A 23,846-nucleotide genomic window follows, 5' to 3' on the forward strand; every position below is an offset into this window, starting at 1 on the left:
AAATGTTTTTGAAATCACACAATTTAGAGATTTGCCATCAAGAAAATGTTTTTTTTCTCTCCCTAAAAACAAACAATAAACTCCACGTGTCACCCTGTGCCATTATTTTGACACCGTATGACAAAAAAACGTTTACACTTATGACCCTAAAACACATCATTTAAATATGGATCCTATACAAATGGCAATATTTCCACATGCAAGCTTCTCGTGAATGTTTCACTTTTTGCAGATTTTGGGGAGGGGGGGGATTCGTCGTGCGAGCTGCATCCTCGCGGCTGTCATCCTGAAGAAATCCATGCAGCCTCCAGAAAGCAAACCTGACACTGTTGATTAAGACGTCCATTACGCAGGCATGAAATCCAAACCTCCATCCCCCCAAAAAAACATCTCGCCGTCTTCCCCCCCGATGTCTTTCTCTCATTCCTTTTATTCTCCATATCATTGCGTTACTTTATTATTATAATTTTGTCCAAAAAAACATAAAAAAAAACACATTCTCTTGATCTTCTTTTTGGATGTGATCCCAAACGGCGGATGTGCAGAAAGGGGCGAGTGTGCTCAGATCACTCCGCCGCCCAGCCGCTTCACCAACCCGGCCGGCATCGCCATGGGAAACGACCTACATAGGCCCCGGAGCAGCCATCTTGGCCATGTTATGAATTCCCCGCATAATTGTTTGTGTCGTCGCGTCGACGTTTCAATAGACGGCGCCTCACCCCTTTTTCGGCGTGCCTGCCTTCAACTCTTAACATCTCCAAACAAACAAAACATCGGCCTCGTGAGTTAAAGTGTGTTTACCCGGTGCTACGGTACGGTATGCTAAGCTAATTCAATTCAATGCCTTCAATTAGACGCTGGGGTGGCTAGCTAGTTTCGTGTTCTGGGGGAAAAAGCGACGGGCGGTAACGTCATGGCGGCGGTCTCCCTTTTTAGAAGTTTAAATAGAAAAAACGACGTCGAGTTTCCGTCTAAATGCTGTCGCTGTATTAATTAAAATGGGCGAGTCGGTTTTGGGGGGGGGAACTAGCGGTGGCGCCATTTTGACTAGCGGTGGCGCCATTTTGACTGTCGCGGGTGTGTCAACCACTAACGAAATAAAAGTAACAATATGTCTAGCAAAATGAAAATATGCGTAGTTTTTGCTCCAAAATGTATCACAGTTTACTGCAACGACACATAAAATTCGATAATTGTACGTGCGCAGAATGCTAAGTTTCACTATGAGGGCAAATTTTTTTTACTTTTTTTTACTGTTACTTCAGGGTTGAGTGAACGCTGGCGTGTGTGGCTGCCACTGCTCACCCGCAGAAAAAATATCCCGTGATTGTAAAGTGTCCTTGAGAGTTTTGAAAGGCGCTTATAAATGAAAAGTATTATCATTATTATTATTATTATTATTAAATGGGCAACGAATTAAAATTAGCAAGCTACTTCCCGTTCTTGAGACAATCGTGTTTAAAATCTGTGGATGGTGCATTTTGTTTGTGGGGTGTAATCAATTTTACACCAAACTTGAGAAATAAATCATTTAAAAACTTAAAAATGCGTAGTTAGAAAACATTTACATTGTTTTTTTTTGGGGGGGGGGGGGGGAAAACAATAATAATACATTTCATTTATAAGCACCTTTCAAAACTCTCAAGGTCACTTTACAGTCACAGGATATGTTCTTCTGCGGGTGAGCAGCGGCAGCCACACGCGCCAGCGTTCACTAACCCCGAAAGTAACTCAAATGGATAGAAAGCTAGCTAGCTAGATAGTTATATTCAGTTCATCCTGTGTACTTGATATGTAATTTTCGCCAGATTTTTTTCTGACAATGTTTTTTCGGTGTTCAATTACCTGACATGTTTCGGCATATACTTCCGCCTTTGTCAGTGTTCACTCTGACGAAGGCGGAAGTATACGTAGTATAACTAGTATATATAGCTGATAGATAGCTAGCTGGATAGCCAGCCAGCTAGCCAATTGATAGCTAACAGATAGCCAGTCTCTCCAACATGCTTTTTGCTTCCATTATCATATCTTAAATGTTGCTAACTAGCTAACTATTTAATTTGTTGCTAACCATCTTATTCCCAAAGTCAGTTTTGAGTGTACCCCATAATCACAAGGGGATAATAATAACCAACAAGAAAAGTCCAGCTGCCTTTGTTGCTTCAACATTTTTTGGATCACATAGATCGTTTTTTCAAAAGCGATTTTTTTTTTTCCCTTGATGTTGTAAAGCATTTGTTGATTGTACATCAATTATCTTCCGTGGTCACATCATTGCTGCCTGATAAATAGCATCGCCAAAGTTTGTCCGATGTAATCTGACGTACAAAAACTTTTTTTGTGGGTATGAAAAAAAAATCCACTACCAAAAACAAAGCCCAGAATCTGAACATGCATGCCTTCTTTTAGACAGCGACATGATTGACTGCTCCCAAACTACTCTCAAGAGAAACTTAGCGCTTTTGGTACCGCTGCTGATCTGCCAGCTTTAGCGCACCGTTTACTTTTACTGCGGCCGTTACGCGTCCGCGTTAGCTTTCACCTCCCCTCTCTTTGCCCATCACCGATCGTCTCTTCTTAGGCGTATATTTGTATCTCGCTACGTATATATTTTTTAATGCGACTCGATAAGGACGTTTCTCTGATCCTGCAGGACTTGCCCGCTGTAATTCTGCCCATCCGCAGCCAATAAAGATAAGACGGGGGGCCGACGTCTGGAATGCCGCAGGAAGGTGACACTGAGGAGATGGAGAATTGGATCAGACACATCGTGACAGTCCGTAAGTCACTTTTCGCGTGTCCCTTTCTCCCTTACTTAATTTCAAATATACACCTGAGATCATCATCCCATAAATGTTACTTGATTCATTTGATTTTTGTATTATTTATGGTGGTGTGAGGTGCTTTAAAGGTTTCCTAACTGACATCAGAAAAACGTTTTATAGCATCTAAAATACCCAAAACACGCAGTATGATATTTTTAGTCAAATGCAAAACACCAATAAAAATGACTTAAAGTGTGTAAAAAGTACTTCAATTTGAAACCGGAAGTGGCCAGTTTCAGAAAGTACCGCCCCCATGTTTGTGGTGTCACGGCAAGACGTCTTGCCTCGCTCGAGAATCAAAACAATGGCTTCAGATTCGGCGAATATGCTTTCTTGTTACTCATCCAGTTCTGAATATGATTCAAATAGTTCTGAAGAAGAAAGCATAAATGTTTGCAATCGATTAAAGAATTTATTCCGTGTCATTTTGAGGCATCAGGGGTGGGAAATATCGCACCCAAAAAAGGCAGAAAATGGCCACAAAGCCGTGCAAGGAATTAATCAGCCTGTGGAAACAGATTTGTCGCCCTCTTCTGCCTCTTTTTGGTCCTACATGACGTTTTCAGACCAAAGTACAGCAAAATGCATTGACGTGATGAAAGGACTGCGACAATGTGTCCTTTTTTCGGTCAGGGGTGTTCCTTCAGTGACGTAACATACGGACTGACGGTTTTATTCCATTTATGTCATCTTTTGTATCTATCGGAGTTACTTCCGGGTTGCGTGAACGCTGGCACGTGTGGCTGCCGCTGCTCACCCATGGAAAAAACTGATCCTGTGACTGTAAAGTGTCCTTGAGAGTTTTGAAAGGCGCTTAGAAATCAAATGTATTATTAATTATTATTTAAAAAATAAACACATGATTGATATTGAATTTTTTTTAGGTTTTATAGGTTAGTGGGAAATAAATAAAAAATGTTTTATGACATTACACCAAATAAAATGTCAAAGTGGATTATTTATAACGTCGGTTTAGTCAAAACGGACCAAACTTTTAAACTGTTGAATCTTATGAAGATGACCATAAAAAAATACACACAATCTACATAATTTGTAAAAATGGATCTGAAATGATTCCCCAACTATTTTTCACTCAAATAAATATTTTTTTCACTTGAAATTAATACTAATAATAATACATTTGATTTTAAGCGCCTTTCAAAGCTCTCAAGGACACTTTACAGTCACAGACAAGCATAGGTACGATAATACTGTATGTATAATACAATCACAGATAGAATACAATAAATAAAATACAGTTATCAATAGAAACAAGAGAAAGAAATGACACTTTTTACACCCTTCAACTGTTATTTTAATATATACTTAAATCCCCATCCTAAACATATGGCGTCATATAGCTAAAAAAAAAGTGACACACATATAAAAAAAGCAGGAAACGCGGCCATATCGATAGGTGTCGATTAGCTTTGCTAGCACGTAATGCTTCTGAGCGTCATGCGTGCCCCTCGGTGCGGCGGACCACCGGGCAGGCGGACCGGCCCAGGTTCCAATGATTTCACAGCCGTCGGGCTTTAACAGGGGGGTGGCTGCTCTGTGTCAGACCAGCCCGTGAGGATTGCAGCCGGGCTGACAGTCAAAACAGCGACGTAAAGGCTTGACCCCGAGCAAACCTCCCGTAGGAGACGCATCAGGGACCCTAAAAGCATTTTTTTTTGCCACACACCGAAGAAGCGCCACTTGCAAACACTCCCCAATATTGCTTTTAAGGCAAGCCAGGGTGAATTCACACCCCCGCCCCATACCCTCCCCCAAATCGCTTTGTCGCCTGTCTGAGGGCTTTCCAATCCTCAAAATCGACAAACTTTGGCGGGGATGTCTACCACCAGACTTTGCGACTCATTTCGGCTCCGAGTCTCTATTCAACATTTTGAATGGATTTCGACTTACGACCATTTTGACTTACGACCGTTTGGCCGGAACGGAACTCGGTCGTAAGTCGGATGTTACCTGTATTTAACTTTTCACTATGCTACATTTTTTTTCTTCTAAATCTTGTTTACTAACATACCTCTGTATGTATTTATGTATATATTTATGTATTTGTGTATGTATTTATCTTTGTATCCATGTATTTATATTTTTACAGTGCATTTTCATTGATTATTTTAGTGTCGTTTATTCTTATATTTTTATTATTTATTTATTTTTTCCTGTGTGATGACACCAGAGTTTGCGAGTCATTTAGCCCACAAGTCGCTATTCAACATTTTGAACGGATTTCGACTTACGACCATTTTGACTTACGACCAGAACGGAACTCGGTCATAAATCGGATGTTACCTGTACTGGGTTGAGGCTCGAAGTGTTTATTTATTTTTTTATTTATTTTTTTGTGGGTCTTTGGGGAGGTTAAATCCAGTCAAATAAATGCCGGCAAAAAAATAGCTAAGAACCCCTCCTCGCAATTCTCCATTGGGGTTTTGAGGTTCGGGTTACTTCCAAGATTTGTTTCACTTCAAATTATTTCAGGTGCACGGATTTAGTTTTATGGTTGGCTCGGGTTACATGATTTTACAATTTTTATCTACACTCAGTTGTAAGCCCCAAAAAAAAAGTGAAAGTATTCTTGGTATTTACCTTGACGTCATCATCTCATGTCTTTTTAATAAACTGTCGGTGTAGCCATAAAGATTTATTCTCCTCGATTACAAATACAATTTTGGCACAGGAGAAGTTTTACTTGACTTCTCATATGGCGACGTAACCCAACGAGGCCGTTCCCCGCGTAAAAATCGGATGTGGCCTTTTTCCCCTAAAAGGTCGTTTATCCAATGGGGAAGAAATGCGGCAACACTCCGGAGGTCATTTGTGCTCTTTGGACAAAGATAATGGCCCCTAATGGCGTCGGCGGCTAGTTAAAGTGGTCCCCGCTTGTTCATTCATACTCTTGCGAACGTCGCCGGGCCAGACTCATTAAAGACCACGAATGGGTCACAGATGTGCCACTGGGCCAAACCGGCCATTAGTGTTACCTGGAAGGTGATTTGTTTATTGTATATATTCATTTGAACTTTTGAGGTCTAGCGTTGCAACTTTTATTATTCATAACTTTTAATTGTATTTATCAGATGACCTTTTTGCCAAACAGCTCATCTCGCACTGTTTTTGTAACCATTGGCTATTTTTGCAACATTCTTCACACTTGCGAAATAGTTTTTTTTTTTGTCATTTTCATCCGTGAAAACGGCTCTGTTAAATCTAGCTAGCTACCTAGCTTGCTATCTATATGCTATCTGGCTGGCTGGCTATCTAGCAGGCTCTCTATTAGTTACATAGCTATCTAGGTAGCTAGCTGGCTGGCTGGCTATCTATTAGCTATCTTCGTAGCGCAAACTGATGTTAAACAACTTAATTGGAGCATTTGCCTTTTGTCCATGTTAGCACTTCGTTTCAGCTTGCGCTGTTGTTAAAGCGCTATATCAATCAATAGCTAGCTAGCTATTTGCTATCTACTAGCTCTCTAGCTGGCTGGGTGGCTATCTAGTTAGCTAGCTATATGGTTGTTTGACTGGCTGGATAGATAGCCAGCTATCTATTAGCTAGCAAGCTAGCTTTCCATCTATTTGAGTTACTTCCGGGTTGAGTGAACGCTGGCGCGTGTGGCTGCCGCTACTCACCCACAGAAAAACTTATCCTGTGACTGTAAAGTGACCTTGAGAGTTGTGAAAGGCGCTTATAAATTAAATGTATTATTATTATATTATTATGATAAATGTTCTCAAACTTACATTACAGTACAGAGAGATCAATTTAGCGGATATTCAAAATGGCTACCAATCAATCAATCAATCAATAAATGTGATTTGGGCATGATGGCCTGTTACAAACAACCACAATATCAAGGTTAATATTAGTGCCATTGTTTGCATTTTAACCCCCCGCCTCCCCAAAAGAAATGTGTAAAATAAAATGCCGGAGGGGATTATTTAATCAGAAAAAAGAAACCTAAAAATTAAAAGACCCCCAAACTTGTTTTCAATTGCCATTTTGTTTACCGCTTCCCATATTTGTGCGCTGTCGCGCAGCTCGGGCCTATCTCTGTCGCCGTCTAAAAATAACCTTGCAGCTGCGGTGATAGCGTCAAATGGGACCCCCCCGCGGAATGCCGCGACAGGCTTTGCGACTCCGATTGGATGCTTATCAGCACCAACGCCGCCTCTGATTGGACGCTCATCGGGGGCACGGTTGGCACGGTGACCTTTGCGCTATCAGCCGAAAGATGCCGTCGCCGGCGTACCAGCGTGTGACTTTTCGCACCTTTGCTGTTTTTAACTCGCGGAAAGATGTGGAAAAGGAAGTCCATCCCAAACAGCGGCTATGCGATGTAGCATAGCTGCTGTCCTATAAAATTCGCTTATTTCTAAATAGATTGAATTGGTGGGGTTAGGCCAAAATGGATTTTTGGGCCAAAATAGATTTTTTCCGATCAATCTCGTATTAATAATAATAATAATACATTTCATTTTTAAGCACCTTTCAATGCTCTCAAGGTCACTTTCCAAGATGTACAACCCAGTGCTCCGCTCCTTGAGACACTTTATGCAAAAAAGCTATCCATTCTATCAAGCCATCAATGATCATCACAAAAGTAAATAAAACGACTTTATTATACAGTACAGTGTATTTCTTTAATTACAATATCACATTTATTATACATAAGATAAGGTATATTGTGTGTAGTTTTAAGGCTTATATTGTTGAAAATTATGTTTTATGGGGACCTGGGAACGGATTATTCCCATTTTAATGGTTTCCTATAGGAAATTAATGTTTGGAATACACAGTTTTCACCTTACACACACTTTCTGGGAACCAATTAACTTCGTAAGCCAAGGTATCACTGTATACATTTTCATTGGATGTACATTATTTTGCTGAATTCGAGCACTCGTCTCCAAATTTTTGTGAGTCCTATTTTTCCTCCAATCACATTCGACCACATTTTCCTAATTTCCCTCCTAAAATGTCTTCACATCGTGTTTTTTTTCCATATTAACATCGGCCAGAGTAAATCACGGCATTTTATCTCTGCGAACGACTTTGTTTATCCTCCCACCCCCTGAAAATAAATGGGGGGGTTACTCAGAAGGCCTTTGGCGAGTGAAAGTCAGTGCACCCCCCCCCACCCCTCCGAGCAGATGTAATCGTAGCGTGGGAAGCGACGTCGCGCTGATAAGGTTGTGTATAAATTAGCATGGATTTTTAGGTTAAAATACTTGTAAAGATAAGAGCGACTCCTTGAAATTACACCTGAGATGGGGGGGGGGGGGGGGGGGGGGGTGCTGGCGTTTGGCCCAGTCCGCCGCCGCCGCCGTCCACATAAATCTGAATGCGAGTGCTTTGTGCCTGCCCAGGTCACCCGTTCATGTGGGAAAAGAGAGATGAGAGACCGGGGGTCAATCTGGGCTAAGCCTTGCTGGTGCCAGCGGACTCCCTGGGACCTCCGCCGACTCCCCTCACCCCCTGCCCTCTCTGATGACATCACCAAAAGGCTGTCCGCGAGGATGACTCCGCGTTCGGGTATGTCGTCCCATCTGGCCGAAAAACGGATCGACGTCTTCTATGTACAAAACGGTGCCACTAAAATAATAATAATAATAATAATACATTTAATTTATAAGCGCCTTTCAAAACTTTCAAGGTCACTTTACAGTCACAGGATAACATTTTCTGCGGATGAGCAGCGGCAGCCACACGCGCCACCGTTCACTCAACCTGGAAGTAACTCAAATAGATAGAAAGCTAGCTAGCTAGCCAATAGATACTAATAGCTAGCTAACTAGATAGATTGCCAGCTCGATAGCTATATTATAATAATAATAATAATGATAATAATAATAATAATAATAATAATAATAATAATCATTTATGAGCACCTTTCAAAACTCTCAGGGTCACTTTCCAGTCACTGGATAACATTTTCTGTGGGTGAGCAGCGGCAGCCACACGCGCCAGCGTTCACTCAACCCGGAAGTAAGAGTAATAAGAACAATAATAATAATAATGATAATAATAAAAATAATACATTGTATTTATAAGCGCCTTTCAAAACTCTCAAGAACATAGCTAATATATAGTTAGCTAGATAGCTAGTCAGTTAGATAGCTATATCGCTAATAGATAGCTAATAGCTGGCAAATAGATAGCTAGCTAGGTAGCCAGCTTGATTTATCTTTCAGATCGGCAAAAGCGGACGAATATTGGAAAGCAGGTGGGAGAATGCCCCCCCCCCCCCCGCCCCAATGCAAATTAGCAGTTAGCTGATATTGTTAACCGCCAGTTTTGGACAAAAAAAAAACAAAACATGGGGACAAAAGAACCCTATTTTGGGTCCAAAATGGGTTGACGGGCGACTTGAATCAAGTTTATCCGACTTCCTGTTTTTGTTGCTCCAATTTCCGAACTTGTTTTATCGAGTGATTTATTCATTTGCCGTCGCTTAGCGCGAAACAACCCAGTAAAATTCAAACGAGCATATCCGTCCATTTTGGATCCAAATTCGTTTATTTTTGGACCCGACTATTTTTAGAGTGCATCAATCCGTCTGGATTGATGCGCTCGATGGAGTCGAGGAGGAAAAAAAGCGGGTGTTCCGGGAGCCGATCGGAGGCGCGATGCCGCTACCCTGCGCACCATTTTCTCATTCCGCCGGCTTTTGCGTGTCGACTCCGCTGTGCCGTTTGTCCGATGAGGAAAAACAGACGCCTCCTGTGTTGCCGCCTTTCTTCCTCCTCCTCCTCCTCCTCCTCTTCTCTTTCAGCCCCCCACCCCCACATAGCCACCCCCCCTATACGCTTTGCCCCTTGGTTTTTTTTTATGGCAGTCCTTCTGAAACAAATGACCTTAGTGGTGCATTAAATGCACGGTTAAGAATACAAGCGACATCCAATTTTCACACAATTCCGATTTCCCCCCCCCCGTCTCACCATCATCCGAACACACGACGCTGCCTAACGTCGGCTCGATTGATTTGGCACACGAGGGACTCGCGCTTCCAGTCGACTTCGGTCTGATAAATTCAAAACCGGCTCCCAATAAGCAAACGTTGGCATTCCGGGAAAGTACTTGGATGCGTTCTTTCCCGCTGTGATGTGCAGGTGAATGATGTCAGCGAGGGGGGGGGGGGTGTAAAAAATGTCGTTTATCATCCGGAAACTTCACACAAAATGACGTGAATATGGAAGATGTGGACAAGTGTTTAAAACAGTCGCACTATAAAACCATGCAATCCAAATATCTTTTCATATACAGTAAAGTCTCGTTATATCGATATTCTCGGGAGTCGGAAAAAAAAAAATATATATATATATATATATATATATATGAAAATATATTTTTAAATCTTTTTATATAAATATATATATGACACATGAAAAATTATCACATAAAAATATATCAAATATATGTATATTCTATTTTTTATTTATATACATATATATTTCTTAAATGTATATATTTATATATGTGTGTGTTTTAACGTCCGATTTTTTTTTTTTTTACATAAATTTACGTAAATTGTACTCATTAATCAGAATCAGAATCATCTTTATTGCCAAGTATGTAGAACACACAAGGAATAATAATTTTAAATAATCAAATTTATGCTCTCAACATCAACCCTACAGTGATATTAAAAGTCAAATAAAATATAATTAGATATATAATAGAATAAAAAATAAACAAATAAAATACAATAAAAGAAATATATTAAAAAGCTGTACCGAGTAAGGTGAATTGGATGTTTTGACAGTTGATCCATCAAATTCTCTAATGGTCTATTTTCATCTTCTTGCCAATATAAGAAAAAAAAGCTTCTAAAACAAACATTCCCCTTTTTCCCCAGACGTCTTCTACCAAAATTGTTGTCTCATTGCGGCGGACGGCCGTCAAACAGAGACACCAACATTTTGGGGACGGCTTTAACCGATTAAAATGAGATTACGAGCTCACGCGGAACATTGTCCGTCTTGATGTGATTATGAAACGCAGCATCCGTATGACATCACCGCGGGGGCTTCGTTTGATACATCTATGTTTGGCACTCTTTCTTTGTCCAAAATTGAGCGGCAAGAGCATGCTGGCTTCCTCCGTCCGTCCGCCCGCCGCTATCGCAGCCAACTGTCTGCTTTCATCCACCGTCGGCCATTTTTTTTTGTGCGGACGTTTGAGCGATGGCCCTGCTTTCATGCGAGCCACAAAGTCTCGCTTGAGGAGACAAACAAGATGAATGGACCATCAGCTCACAAACCACATCCTTCGCTCTACACAAAACTTGCCTTTTAAGTCACATTTGCCCAAATGTCAAAAGCAACTTATTTCAATAGAATTTTCCTTTTTTTAAAAAAAATAAATAACTAAATAAATGTTTTGATTTGCGAAACAACCGGCGATGTGAACGAAAGCCGGCCGCCGTTCATCAGCTCCCTCGCGAGGGTCGTACGTTATCCCACTGGTAATCCAGGTTTTTTTTTTTTTTACAACAGACAAGCACCCCGCCCACCCCCCACCCTCCTCACCCTTCACATTATGTGAGCTACCCCCCCCCCACACCCCTCCCCCCAAACATCCCAGGCCCATCCAGCGCCTTGTTTTTGTTTTACGGCATAATCCGTCTTGTCCGTCTTTGCTAGCGAATCCCATTTTTACGGCTTGCTTATACATTCCTGCAGCACATGGTTTACATACCGGGAAGGTGGGGGTTTAGGAGAGGGGCGGGGGGGGGGGGGGGGCGTCCTAAATCAGCTGGCAGCTCGGAGCAGCTGGGATAAGGTGGGGAAAGTTGTCATCGGGTAGACCCCCGCGCACCCCCACTCCCATACTCCCCTCCGCCTTACCTGCGATTAATGACGGCCCGCGTTTGACGATCGCGACGTTCGGGATTGACCCTCGCGATTAAATTACGACCGCGGAAATTAAATGTTGATTCCTGTCGCTGTCGGCAACGGGGGTTGGGGCTGCTAGCTACACCCCCCCCCCCACAACAATCCATGACTTTTCTTACAGGTGGCCGTTTATGAAATAATCCCGTTGTAGGGGGTTCATGTCAATGGGAGAATGCTGCCACTTGACCTGGCGACCTTCAAATCAGGGGTTGTGTGGGATGGTTGCAATTTGAAATACAGTGATACCTCGGCTTACGAACGCTTTAACTACCGAACCTTTCGCCTTACAAACGTTAAATTTGCGAGAATATAATCTTGGCAAACAAACTGTTTTTTGGGAAACACACGGAGCGCCACAATGAGTGATGTGTCGTTTGTGAATGAGCCGGTTCTTGGAGCTGTATCTCTGAAGTAAACAAAGCTGAAAATGGCAGTTGTCTTTTTCCCCCTCTATTCCCCACCCCCAGTCTTCGGTTAAAGCCGCATGTGATTGGTCAAGATCCTTGGTAGAGGAGGGAGGATAAAGGGAGATAACAGAGCTTGAAACAAAAAAGCAAAAGTGAAAAAAAAACAAATGAAATGGTTAGAAAAAGGATATAAAACAATGTGAAATTTGGACTCGTTTCAACTTTATTGATAGTTCAAAGGCAGAGTGAAGACTACAAGGTTAAAATATCATTCACGCTCCACAAATAACCCGCACAAGCCATCTGTACAATTTGAACAGAAAAGACAAGCAAGGGAACCAGCTATTAATGAAGTTTCTAGTGTGTCTGCCTGCATCTGCACACATCACAACTTCCAAGATGTACAACCCAGAGCTCCTTGAGACACGTTATCCAAAAAGTTATCAACCCAGCTAAACAGAACACAATTGGTGAGGAACAAGGTAAAATTATCGCCAAGAAAGCATGGCAACTTCACTCGGATATCATCAAGAGGCAACCTGGAAGTTCGTCATTCTTTGATGATTTCAAGGCTAGCCCCGGATGGTTCGAGAACTTTAAGCGTCGTACAGGGATTCATAGTGTCATTCGTCATGGTGAGGCAGCCAGTTCTGACGATAACGCTGACGATAACGCTGCCAAAGCTTACAAGGAATCATTCTTTAAGATGGTGGAAGAAGGTTATGTTCCTCATCAAGTGTTTAATGCTGATGAAACCGGCCACTACTATTCATCAAGCCATCAATGACCATCACAAAGGTAAATAAAATGACTTTGTTACACAGTACATTTTATTTATTAAATTTCAATACCATAGCACATTTATTATACATAAAACAAGGTATATTTTGTGTAGTTTTTAGTCTTATTTAGTAGAAAATTGTTTTATGGGGATCTGGGAACGGATTATTCTTATTGTAATGCTTTCCAATGGGAAATAAATGTTTGGCAGATGAACTTTTCACCTTACACACTTTCTGGGAAGTTCATCAGCCAAGGTATCACTGTATATATAAAACAGTATATGTGCATCTTATTTGTCATTCTCATCCCTGCAAAAAAAGATCCAATAGGAAGCGTTGTTGTCCCCCTGACCCCGCCCCCTTTGTAGCGGTTCGCCTTGGGGCAACACCTGTAAATGTAATCCTATTAGGATTTGTCAATGAGTTGCCCCCCGCCTTCTGGTGCCCATTCATAAAATCTTGCCATCTTTACAGGGGTCCCAAAAGCAGCTAGGTTGGTTCTAATGAGCAAAGAAGGGGGAGGTGGGTGTCGTCGGTGACCCCCACCGCCTGGTCGGTCGCCACTCTTCGGGGTGGGTCCGGCGGCCATTTAAAAGCCGCCTGTGTTCCAGGTGAGGGCCTGCCACACAAATCCTCTGTTACCTCCTGTGCCTTTAAAAAAAAGCTTCTTTCAGTCATGTTAACAGCTCATAAATGGCCGCCCACATCTTCAGACCCTCCAAAATAAGCGCCGGCCAGCGGCTTTCGTACTAATCGCCCCCCAGGAGTTTCTTTTTCTTTTTTTGAGGGGGTGGGGGGGCAGAAAAATGACGGCTTTAAAAGCGATAACGCTAGCTGCCGGATAAGGCGCACGCTCATTACATACAAAGTCTGTCAAATGAAATAAGGACAAATGACAACAAAAATGTATCTCAATATTACAATACAACAAAAATAATCTTAATATTAATCATGATTTTCATGTGTGATAGAAATAAAAATAAAAAAATAAAAACTGATACAATACCTCATTCCCCTAAACCAGGAAGTAGCTCTTAGCTAACCAACGTAAATATACCGCTCTATTATTAATTTTGGGGGGGTTTAAGCTAACGTTATTTGTATTTAAAAGCATTTTCGCCACTGCTTTCTCGCCAAAAAATGCTCTCCTCATCATTTTATCTATTTTCTACCTAGCTAACTATCTATTTGCTATCCATTTGCTATCTATTAGCCATCTGTCTAGCTAGCTAGCTATATAGCTGGCTATTTATTAGCTATATGGCTATCTAGCAAGTTAGCTAACTCTCTAGATGGCTATCTATTAGCTATCTGTTGGCTAGCTAGCTTTCTATCGATTTGAGTTACTTCCGGGTTGAGTGAACGCCGGCGCGTGTGGCTGCCGCTGCTTACCCACAGGAAAACTGATCCTCTGACTGTAAAGTGACCTTGAGTTTTGAAAGGCGCTTAGAAATGAAATGTATTATTATAATTTTTATTGTATATCACTTTGTCGTGTATATATTACCATTCAAGTATTCCACACTCCTTATTTTATTTATTTTTTTTTGTCTCCACTCCCAGCAGCTGTTGCTCGGGTGACGTCAGGAAAGAAGAAAAATCATCCAAATCCGACATCCTCCCCGGTCCGCTAAAATAAGCTTATTTTAAGCATGCGGAAGAAGCGGCGAGGTGAGTTTGTTCTTCTTGAAACGTCTTACGAGCAAAAAAAAAAAAAAAGGATGTTAGCTCATTAAGGAAAAGGGGGAACCATAAATCTGTCCCGCCGCCTTCACTTGCGCCCCTTCACATCTGGACGCTAGCTTCTCTTCTTCTTTCGCCCGGGGATTTATGGTCCACGTCACCATTTGCCGCTGGTACCGCCGCCTCTCGCGTTCGGGACCTCCGCCAAGGCCTTAATACCCCCCCCCCCAGCAGCCCTCCCTACCTTAATCCGGATACTCGTGTGAACATGTGCTGTGTCTGGTTACCGCGTTGTGATAATAATAATAATAAATAATAAGAATAATACATTTCATTCATAAGCGCCTTTCAAAACTCTCAAGGTCACTTTACAGTCACTGGATAAGTCTTGCTGTGGGTGAGCAGCGGCAGCCACACGCACCAGCGTTCACTCAACCCGGAAGTAACTCAAATAGACAGAAAGCTAGCCAGCTATCTAATAGATAACTAATAGCTAGCTAGCTAGTTAGATAGCGAATAGATAGCTTTCTAGGTAGCCAGCCAGCTAGTCAGATAGCAAATAGATAGCAAAGATAGCTAGCTAGGTGATGTCACAATATGATTAAATTAGGGAGCAGTGGATTTGTAGTCTGCGTGGGAGTAAACGCCGTGTAAAATATCCGAGTTTGTCTTTAGGGAAAAATATTTTGTAGAAAGATCGGAAAAATGAGTTTTATTGTGCCATAAATTTACCAAGTGGTCGAAACGCCCTAGATGCGCCCCCTGGTGGTGAGGCAGACAAAAGCCTTACTCGGCATTTGTTAGAGACAAAAAAAAAACGTGTTGAACAAATGTAGCGTTAGCACATGTTAAATAATCACCGTTATTTCAAGTTGTTTTTCTTTCTGTAAATCCCAGCAAATGCACACCAGATGTCAAACGCTAACGCCATTTCGCAACGTCTTCATTTTTATCTCCCGCTCAGACATGACATCAGCAACGCTACTAAAACCCTTTCCGAAATCCACTTTGACAAGCTCAAGTTTGTCTTCTGTTTTGAGCGCGATCCCGGCCCTCCCTTTTCCCAGGGTCCCGGGGTTGTCCGGGTAGTCCGATAGATCAGCGGCGTGACCGTCATGATGTAGCGAGCCCCCGGGGTCGGAATCTCCCGTGTACGTGTAGACAGGAGCGAGCGGAGGCCACGACCGAACACGCAACGCCAGACGCTTCCAATTAGCCTAGCGCCCGTATCACGTGGACACACCCTTTGCGGCTGTGAACATTTGTTTTTGTTGTTTTTTGCTTTTACTAGACATCAAGGAAGAAAAATCAATTCATATCGGGTTTTTTTATTATTTATTTTGTAGAACAGGACCAACAAAAATATTTACCATATACAAGTACAGTAATACCTCGGTTTACGAACCCCTTGGCTTACAAACTTTTCGGTTGACGAACGTTAAATTTATGAAAATTTTACCTTGGCATACAAACTATTTTTCGGGATACACGCGGAGCTGCCACAATGAGCGATGTGTCGTTCGAGAACGAGCCCGTTCTCCTAGTACAGTACAGTTTATTTCTTTCATTATCATACCACAGAATATTTATTATACATAAAAAAGGTATATTTTGTGTAGTTTTAAGGCTTAGAAAATTAGAAAGTAGAAAATTATGTTTTATGGGGACCTGGAAACGGATTATCCTCATTTTAATGGTTTCCCCATGGGAAATTAATTGTTGGGATACACACTTTTCGCCTTACACACTCTGTTTGGGAACCAATTAAGTTCGTAACCCAATGTATCACTGTATAAGGCGTACCCCCCAATGAATGTTATATTTTCAAACTTTTTCCTTATATAAGGCGCACCTTGAATGAACCAAAAAAGTTTACCAAATATTATATAAATACAGGTAACATCCGACTTACGACCGGCTAGACTTACAACCACCCGTACTTGCGACCACGACCTCCAGACCCTATTTTTTATGTTATTTTTTTTCTTCTACGCCTGGCACCGCAAAGCGCTAGCAGGCCGGTAACGTGTACGACAATTTTGGCCAGCCAGCCAGCATCTCACTCTCGCACAGCAATCGACCATGTGATGGCACCAGAGGGGAGGGTTTGCGAGTCATTTAGCCTCCGAGTCTCTATTCAACATTTTGAATGGATTTCGACTTACAACCACCGATTTACGACCGTTTGGTCGGAACGGAACTCGGTCATAAGTCGGATGTTACCTGTATAAGGCACACTGGACTATAAGGCGTACCTTGAATGAATGAAAAAAAGTTTTCCAAGTATCACAAATATAGAAAAGTTTTCCATACAGAAGGTACACCACATAAAGCGCTACAGTAGAGAGGCTAGGGTAACGCATGACTTCTTCGATAGAGGTGGTGCGGGGAGTTCTGGTGGCTGATGACAGTCACTCCATATTACTTGACATATAAAATGTTCGATGTCCCGTTGTTCGTAACTGGAATGTTCATAAGTAGGGGAGAAATAATTATACTGATTAAAATTATGAATGTACAAAATTTGACACATTTTTTTGCTTTAAATCACCAACAAAATAAAACAACACAACACTCGAAACCATATGTAGGATACAACGCAAATTCAAACTCCAAATCCGAACTTTTGATTGATCTGTTATCTGCAACGATGACGGACGCTCAGGCTCATTTAGCCATTTGTAGCTATCCAGTCGCTCGGCTTCAAATGTTTCGAGCCATGGCTGCGCTCACTCTCATTCGTTATCTTTCATAAATTTAATTTTTTTGGCGTCCAGCTGTGTCTGTTGCCAGGAGCAGTTATCTTGGCTTAGAGCAGATGCGCGTGGCACAAAAGAAAGCTTTTCCTTTAATGTTATCACCGCGCTGCCGGCTAATGAAGATAATGCGACTACGCCGCATCACAGGGACGCTTTTATTACGTTTCGGGGGCCGTTTATCCTCATCTTGACTGATCACTCTGGGGTTTTTATTTATTTATTATTTTGTAGGGGTGGACCGGGGTAGGGTCTGGCGACAATGTCGCGGCGGCATCTGTTTTGCCCTGGGCGGGCAAGCCGGGGCTTGTTAGCGACGTTAGCCTCGGCTAAGTGCGCTCTCCATGTGGGGGTCAACATGAGATTAGTCACTCTGTTGTTGTTATGGTAACGCAGAATCACCAAATATGAATCATTTTGCTTGGGATGTGTCAGCGTTAGCACCGATGCTAACGGCGTTAGCGTGAAAGGCTAGCATTCCCCATGCTCTGTCGTCTGAATATGAATATTGATTTAAAAAATGTTTGATTTGGTGTTGCCGTGTTTAAAAAAAACATTTTGGGGGGGTTATTTATTTATATAATAATAGATATCATTTATAAGCGCCTTTCAAAACTCTCAAGGTCACTTTACAGTCACAGGATAAGTTTTTCTGTGGGTGAGTAGCGGCAGCCACACGCGCCAGCGTTCATTCAACCTGGAGGTAACTCAAATAGATGGAAAGCTAGCGAGCTAGCTAATACATAAATAACCAGCTATCTATCCAGCCAGCCAGCTAAATAGCCATACAGCTAGCTAGATTGCCAGCCAGCCGGCTAGACAGCTAATATATAGCAAATAGCTAGCTAGCTATTGATTGATATAGCGCTTTAACAACAGCGGAAGCTGTAACGAAGCGCCAACATGGACAAAAAGGCAAATGCTCCAATTAAGTTGTTTAACATCAGGTTGCGCTAACAAATATTGTCACTCATAGCTTTATGCTACATTGTTGTACGACGTTATTTTCAGCGATACAATCTGACGTTTGGAACGTTACGCTAGCTCATGTTGTTGACACACTACTTAGCATTGTTCAAGCTAACTATATGCTACGTAACACTACTTTAAATATACCTATATGTATATATACATATATATGTATATATATGCACCTTTATGTATTTATTGATTTATATAACACCTGCACCAAAATCTGAACAGCGTCGTTAGCGAGTACACCGCGCTTGTAAAAAAAAACATTGTCGCACACGAAGATGATAAATGTTTATTCCGCTACATCATGTTTTAAAACAAACACGTTTTTACTGGCGCTCACGTCGAGTTAGCGCGAGCATCACTTCAGATGCTTGTAAAACTGTCGCCCCCCGCGCTAAAATCCTCCATGTTTATTTGAGGACGTCAAGTTACAACAAAAAGTGAGTTTTACTGGCCAGGCAGATGGCACAAACTTTTTTTTTTCCTTTGCTCTATCGCGGCTTTAGACAGTGCGCCGTTTATTTTCAGTGTTTGGATTGATTTTGCCTCTTTTTGGTGTGGTTGGATTTGAATTTGGGTTTTCTGCAATCAAAATAGGTTAATTGTTGTGTAGATTTTTTTGTGGATTGTTATGAGATTGATATTTTCATTAAATGGAAATTTTGGTCTGCATTTTTTGGTGATTTTTGCAAAGTTGCAATCGATCAGCTACGCGTCTTCAGTTGACCTCATTCAAGATGCCTTGAAAAGCTATTAGCTGGCTATCTTGTTATCTAGCTGGCTATCTAGCTATTTAGCTAGCTACTTTATCTATTAGCTATATACCTAGCTAGCTATCTATTCGCTAGCTATTAGCTATCTATTTACTAGCTATCTATTTGCGAGCTAATAACTATCTATTCGCTGGCTAGCTAGCTCGGTATCTGTTTGAGTTGCTTCCGGGTTGAGTGACCTTTAGTTTTAAAAGGCACTTATAAATGAAAATATATTATTGTTCTTATTATTAGGTATCTATTAGCTAGCTAGCTCGCTTTCTATCTATTTGAGTTACTTCCGGGTTGAGTGAATGCTGGCGCGTGTGGCTGCTGTTACTCACCCACTGCAAAACTGTGACTGTAAAGTGAACTTGAGAGTTTTGAAAGGCGCTTATGAATGACATGAATTATTGTTATTATTATTATTAGCTATCTATTACCCCTTGAAGGGAAAAGCTGAAAGGAAAAAAATATTAGCTATCTATTAGCTAGCTAGCTTTCTTTCAACAGTATTGGAGTTACTTCCAGGTTGAGAGAATGCTGGCGCGTGTGGCTGCCGCGGCTCACCCACAGGAAAAAACTTATCCTTTGACTGTTATGTTGAAAGGCATTTATAAATGAAATGTATTATTATTGTTGTTATTAATGGTTTGAATTCTCAATTTATTTATCTGTTGGTTACATTTTTGGGAGGGTAATTTTTATCAATATGTGGTATTTTTTCTTAAAATATTTATTTTTACATAAATTTGGGTCTTGGGTTGTACTATTTTAGTAGGATTACCTTGACAGAGTTTCACATTTTTTCCCCATTGGGTTTAATCATTTTTTTTAACATTTCAATTGTTTGGATAATAGAAATGTAACTAAGATGGGGGTTGTCAGGAAAACTGTCCTGTTTATACTTCCTCCGATTTTTGCATACTTTTTTAATAAGCGATATTGCCTAATGAAATATTTTGGTTGAATGATATTCATTGACAGTTTAGGTTGTTTTTGTTTGTTTGTTTGTTTTTGGGGGGGGGGGGGTGGCCTCATTAGACGTTGCATTTTCACTCATTTAAAGGCTTAATAAATAACTCCGCTACGAGGAGTGAAAGTGTGTCGTGTCTTTAACGCTCGTCGGACCGTGTGAGGCAGCTCCCAAACGTCAGACCATAAACCACCCCCCCCCTCCTCCCACCCTCCACCATGTTTTTATCTCATACATTCCGACTCTCTGCTTTGTTTATTTGAAAGTGTTGTAAAAAGAAAAATCCAATCTGGTCTGGATTGCTAAATCCATTGCAAGCCCAAATCTAAATGGGGGGCTTTGATGTGTGTGTTGTTATTGTTTGTATCAGTGCTTATCACCAACCCCTTCCCCTAACTCACAACCCCCTGAAGCGCACGCCTCAATCGCATCCCTGCGTTATTACACCATTCCCTTTATTTGACAATTCCACCTCACCCGCCGCCACATCCTCTGCACCATCCATCCATCCGTCTGTCTGTCTGTCCATTCATCCAGAGTGTCCCCCACCCCAACCCATGACGACGACCCACCCCCTACATCCCTACCCCATGATAAGGATGATGGATGGAGCAGAACTGTGGCTCCAGCCAAGAAGCCCGGCAGCTTCCTCCAAACTAAGAGATACTGCGAAGAGGGATGGGGGGCATATTGGGTAGTGGGCTCGCTATTTATTTGGTGGGGGAGGGTGGGGTGGGGGGGCAACATCGCCTAATTAAATAAGTGTGCGAAAAGCAGATGAAGTATAAGCAGGTCATATTTTCCCAACCCCCCCAATTTAAGTTCCAGCCTTTGATTTGTAAACATGTCTGTCCGGCCAATCATCTCTCATAATTTAGCTAGAGACTGTATCTATTAGCTAGCGAGCTAGCTTCCTATCTATTTGACTTACTTCGGGGTTGAGTGAATGCTGGCGCACGTGGCTGCCGCTGCTCACGCACAGAAAAACTGATCCTGTGACTGTAAAGTGACCATGAGAATTTTGAATGGCGCTTAGAAATGAAATGTATTATTATTATTATATAATGCGCAATTATCTAATGTAATGTTAAAATATTGTTTTGGGCAAAAATAAATAAATAAAAATAAAAGAATAAATGACACTAAAATAATCATTCAATGAAAATGCACTGTGAATGAGTTGAATGAATTAATTAATTAATTAATAAAAAATAAAAATGAAGAAATACATAGATTCATGGATAAATAAATACATAAATATATACATCAATACATGAATAAATACATACGTATGTTGGTCAACAAGATTTAGAAAAAAAATAAATGTAGCGTAGTGAAAAGTTAAATACAGGTAACATCCGACTTACGACCAAGTTCCGTTCCAACCAAACGGTCGTAAGTCAAAATGGTCGTAAGTCGAAATCCATTCAAAATGTTGATGGGTGTATGGATGGTTGTAAGTCGAGCTGGTCGTAAGTTGGTTCACTATCGCTTCCATTGAGCATTTCTTTACCGAGCCACAAGAGGGCGACTGCGTTGCACATTTTCAAGTGTGGCTTATCTGCTCTCTCCTAATTGGAATTTTATTTTATTTTTTTTTTTCTTATTTTGTCTCATCTGGTTAGCGTCAAGTCTCAGCGGACGGAATGTGGAAACGCAATTCCTTAATGATTTGTTTGCCTTCCAGATAGACAAGTGAAGGATTTTAAAAACATTTTTGATGGCTAATTTTGTTCAGTTTGGACATTTTGTTTTGGTTATGAAAGGGAGAAGATAGCGTTTCCCACGCATGCATACATTTCCGCTATTTTTGGGGTGTGGGGTGAATATGGTGGACCGACTAATGAGAATTTTGATAAGACATAGGTTGGTTTATGTGTCATATTATTTGTTATTGATTTATGTTTTGTCATTTTGACTTTTGTTTATGTAAACATTAGTAAGAAATATTGTGCTAAGTCAATTTTCTTGGTGTTTTCTGTAATACCGTACAATAGCTATCTGGCTGGCTAGCTAGCTATTAGCTATCTATTGGCTTGCTAGCTAGCTTTCTATCTATTTGTCTTACTATTTTTTCCGATTTACTTCCGGGTTGAGTGAACGCTGGCGTGTGTGGCTGCCGCTGCTCACCCACAGTAAAAACTTATCCTGTGACTGTAAAGTGACCTAGAGAGTTTTGAAAGGCGCTTAGAAATTTAAAAAATATATATTATTATTATTTATTTTCATACAATTTGCTTTCATTGCTTTTTGCTTGGTTCGCTCAATAGCAAATAATGGAGAAAAAAATCCCGGAAATTCAACAAAATTCCTTTTTGGTTTATATTCCTGAAGCTTTTCTTTCAATATTTTTTTCCCCAAATTAAAAATAAAAACAATTTATTTAACCAAATAAATGAATAAAATTCTTCCCCTTCACCTTAGAATGTGGTAAATAAAATGAAGAATGAATTTCTTAACTAATTCTTTTAACTTAAAGTTTTCAACTTTTCAGCAAAAATGACATTGAAAAAAATGCTTTTGTCACTGAAAATTAATCCATATATTTCATTTCTAATTAGAATTATTATTTTTTTTAATTGATTTAATTTTCAACACAATTATTTACTCTTTTGTATTTCGACTGGTTTTCGATAAAAGAATAAAATCCAATTGCTGTTTTTTTTTTTTCAGGGAGATTTTGCCTTTTACCCCCTAATTTCTTAGTGATTGTTAGCACACCCAAAGATTTGCTAAACTATATTTGGGGGTCACGACTCCCATCCAACAAAACTTTAAATGCGATTGGTTCATCTAGAACCAGACCTCAGATAGACGTGAAGTGGTGTGCACACTTTTCCACTTTTGTATGTATCTTTAATATTTTATTTTCAAGAAAGTGCGCGTCGTCGCCATGATTGAAGCGTGTTTACGGCAGGTGGCTTAAACATTTACTTTTTCCTCTCCGTAGGCTAAAAAAAACCGCGACAACTCTGGATGACTTCACACCGGTCGGTGCTACGGAGCCGACATTTATGAGCAACGGTCGGCACGTGACCATGACGCCCGGAGACAAAAGAAAGAAATGCATACTGGCATGGGATTGGCTAATGAGATGAAAGCGGAGTACCCGGAGAAAAGCCACGCACGCAGGCCCAAGAAAAACCTGCCAACGCCACACAGGAAAACCGGAGCCGGAATCGAACCCTGGAGCGCTTCACTGCGAGGCGGAGGTGCTAACCAGTCAATCCCGGTGCCGCTCGTATTTATTTGTATGAATTAATTTCCCCAAAGGAGGTTAAAGCAATCCGTTTTTTCCCCACTTCAGGCTTGACAAGGCAAGTCCAAATGGATGTGGGAAAAGTGGATCAAGACTTTGAGGAGGTGAACGGCGATGAGCGCATGACAGCAGGAGCAGATGAGACGAGGAAAAGTCCAAAAAAAAAGAAAAGTCATGGGAAGAAAAGTAAAAAGGAAGATGAGAGGCGACGAGAGTGATGAGGTGAGTTTGAGCCCGCGCGAAATTTCAAAACCTTGCAACCACTGCACCACCGTCTTCATATTCACCTTGCGGTTTTGCAAGGGAATGATGCCATTTTTTGACATCTCAAATGAAAATCAACCAAGAAAAAACATTTTGTAGAAAATAGGCATATTTTCTTTCATCTAATATTTTTCATCGTTCCCCATAAAAAAGGGAAAAGTACATGAGAAAATAAAATTCTGAATGAATGAAAAGACTTATGGGGAAAAAATGGAAAAATATTATTTTTATACCAAATTATATAAGAAGAATATATTT

General features: G+C 41.0%; 1 long non-coding RNA gene across 4 annotated transcripts; it reads left to right on the plus strand.

Annotated features, from left to right (window-relative positions):
• The first annotated feature begins 592 nt into the window (after positions 1 to 592).
• LOC148886823 (uncharacterized) lies at positions 593 to 23,540 on the plus strand. 4 transcript variants are annotated; one of them, XR_016117929.1, is made up of 6 exons: positions 593 to 812; positions 2,654 to 2,780; positions 8,204 to 8,369; positions 14,484 to 14,591; positions 23,016 to 23,277; positions 23,373 to 23,540. It is a non-coding gene; the product is annotated as an uncharacterized LOC148886823 (long non-coding RNA). The 4 variants fall into 4 exon arrangements; XR_016117926.1 differs by having other exon boundaries at positions 14,487 to 14,591; XR_016117927.1 differs by having other exon boundaries at positions 593 to 781; positions 14,487 to 14,591.
• Positions 23,541 to 23,846: the final 306 nt, after the last annotated feature.

The sequence above is a fragment of the Hippocampus bargibanti genome, linkage group LG16 (genome assembly GCF_051943395.1).
Source record: "Hippocampus bargibanti isolate YZ-2025 linkage group LG16, ASM5194339v1, whole genome shotgun sequence".
In the NCBI taxonomy this organism is placed as follows: Eukaryota; Metazoa; Chordata; class Actinopteri; order Syngnathiformes; family Syngnathidae; genus Hippocampus; species Hippocampus bargibanti.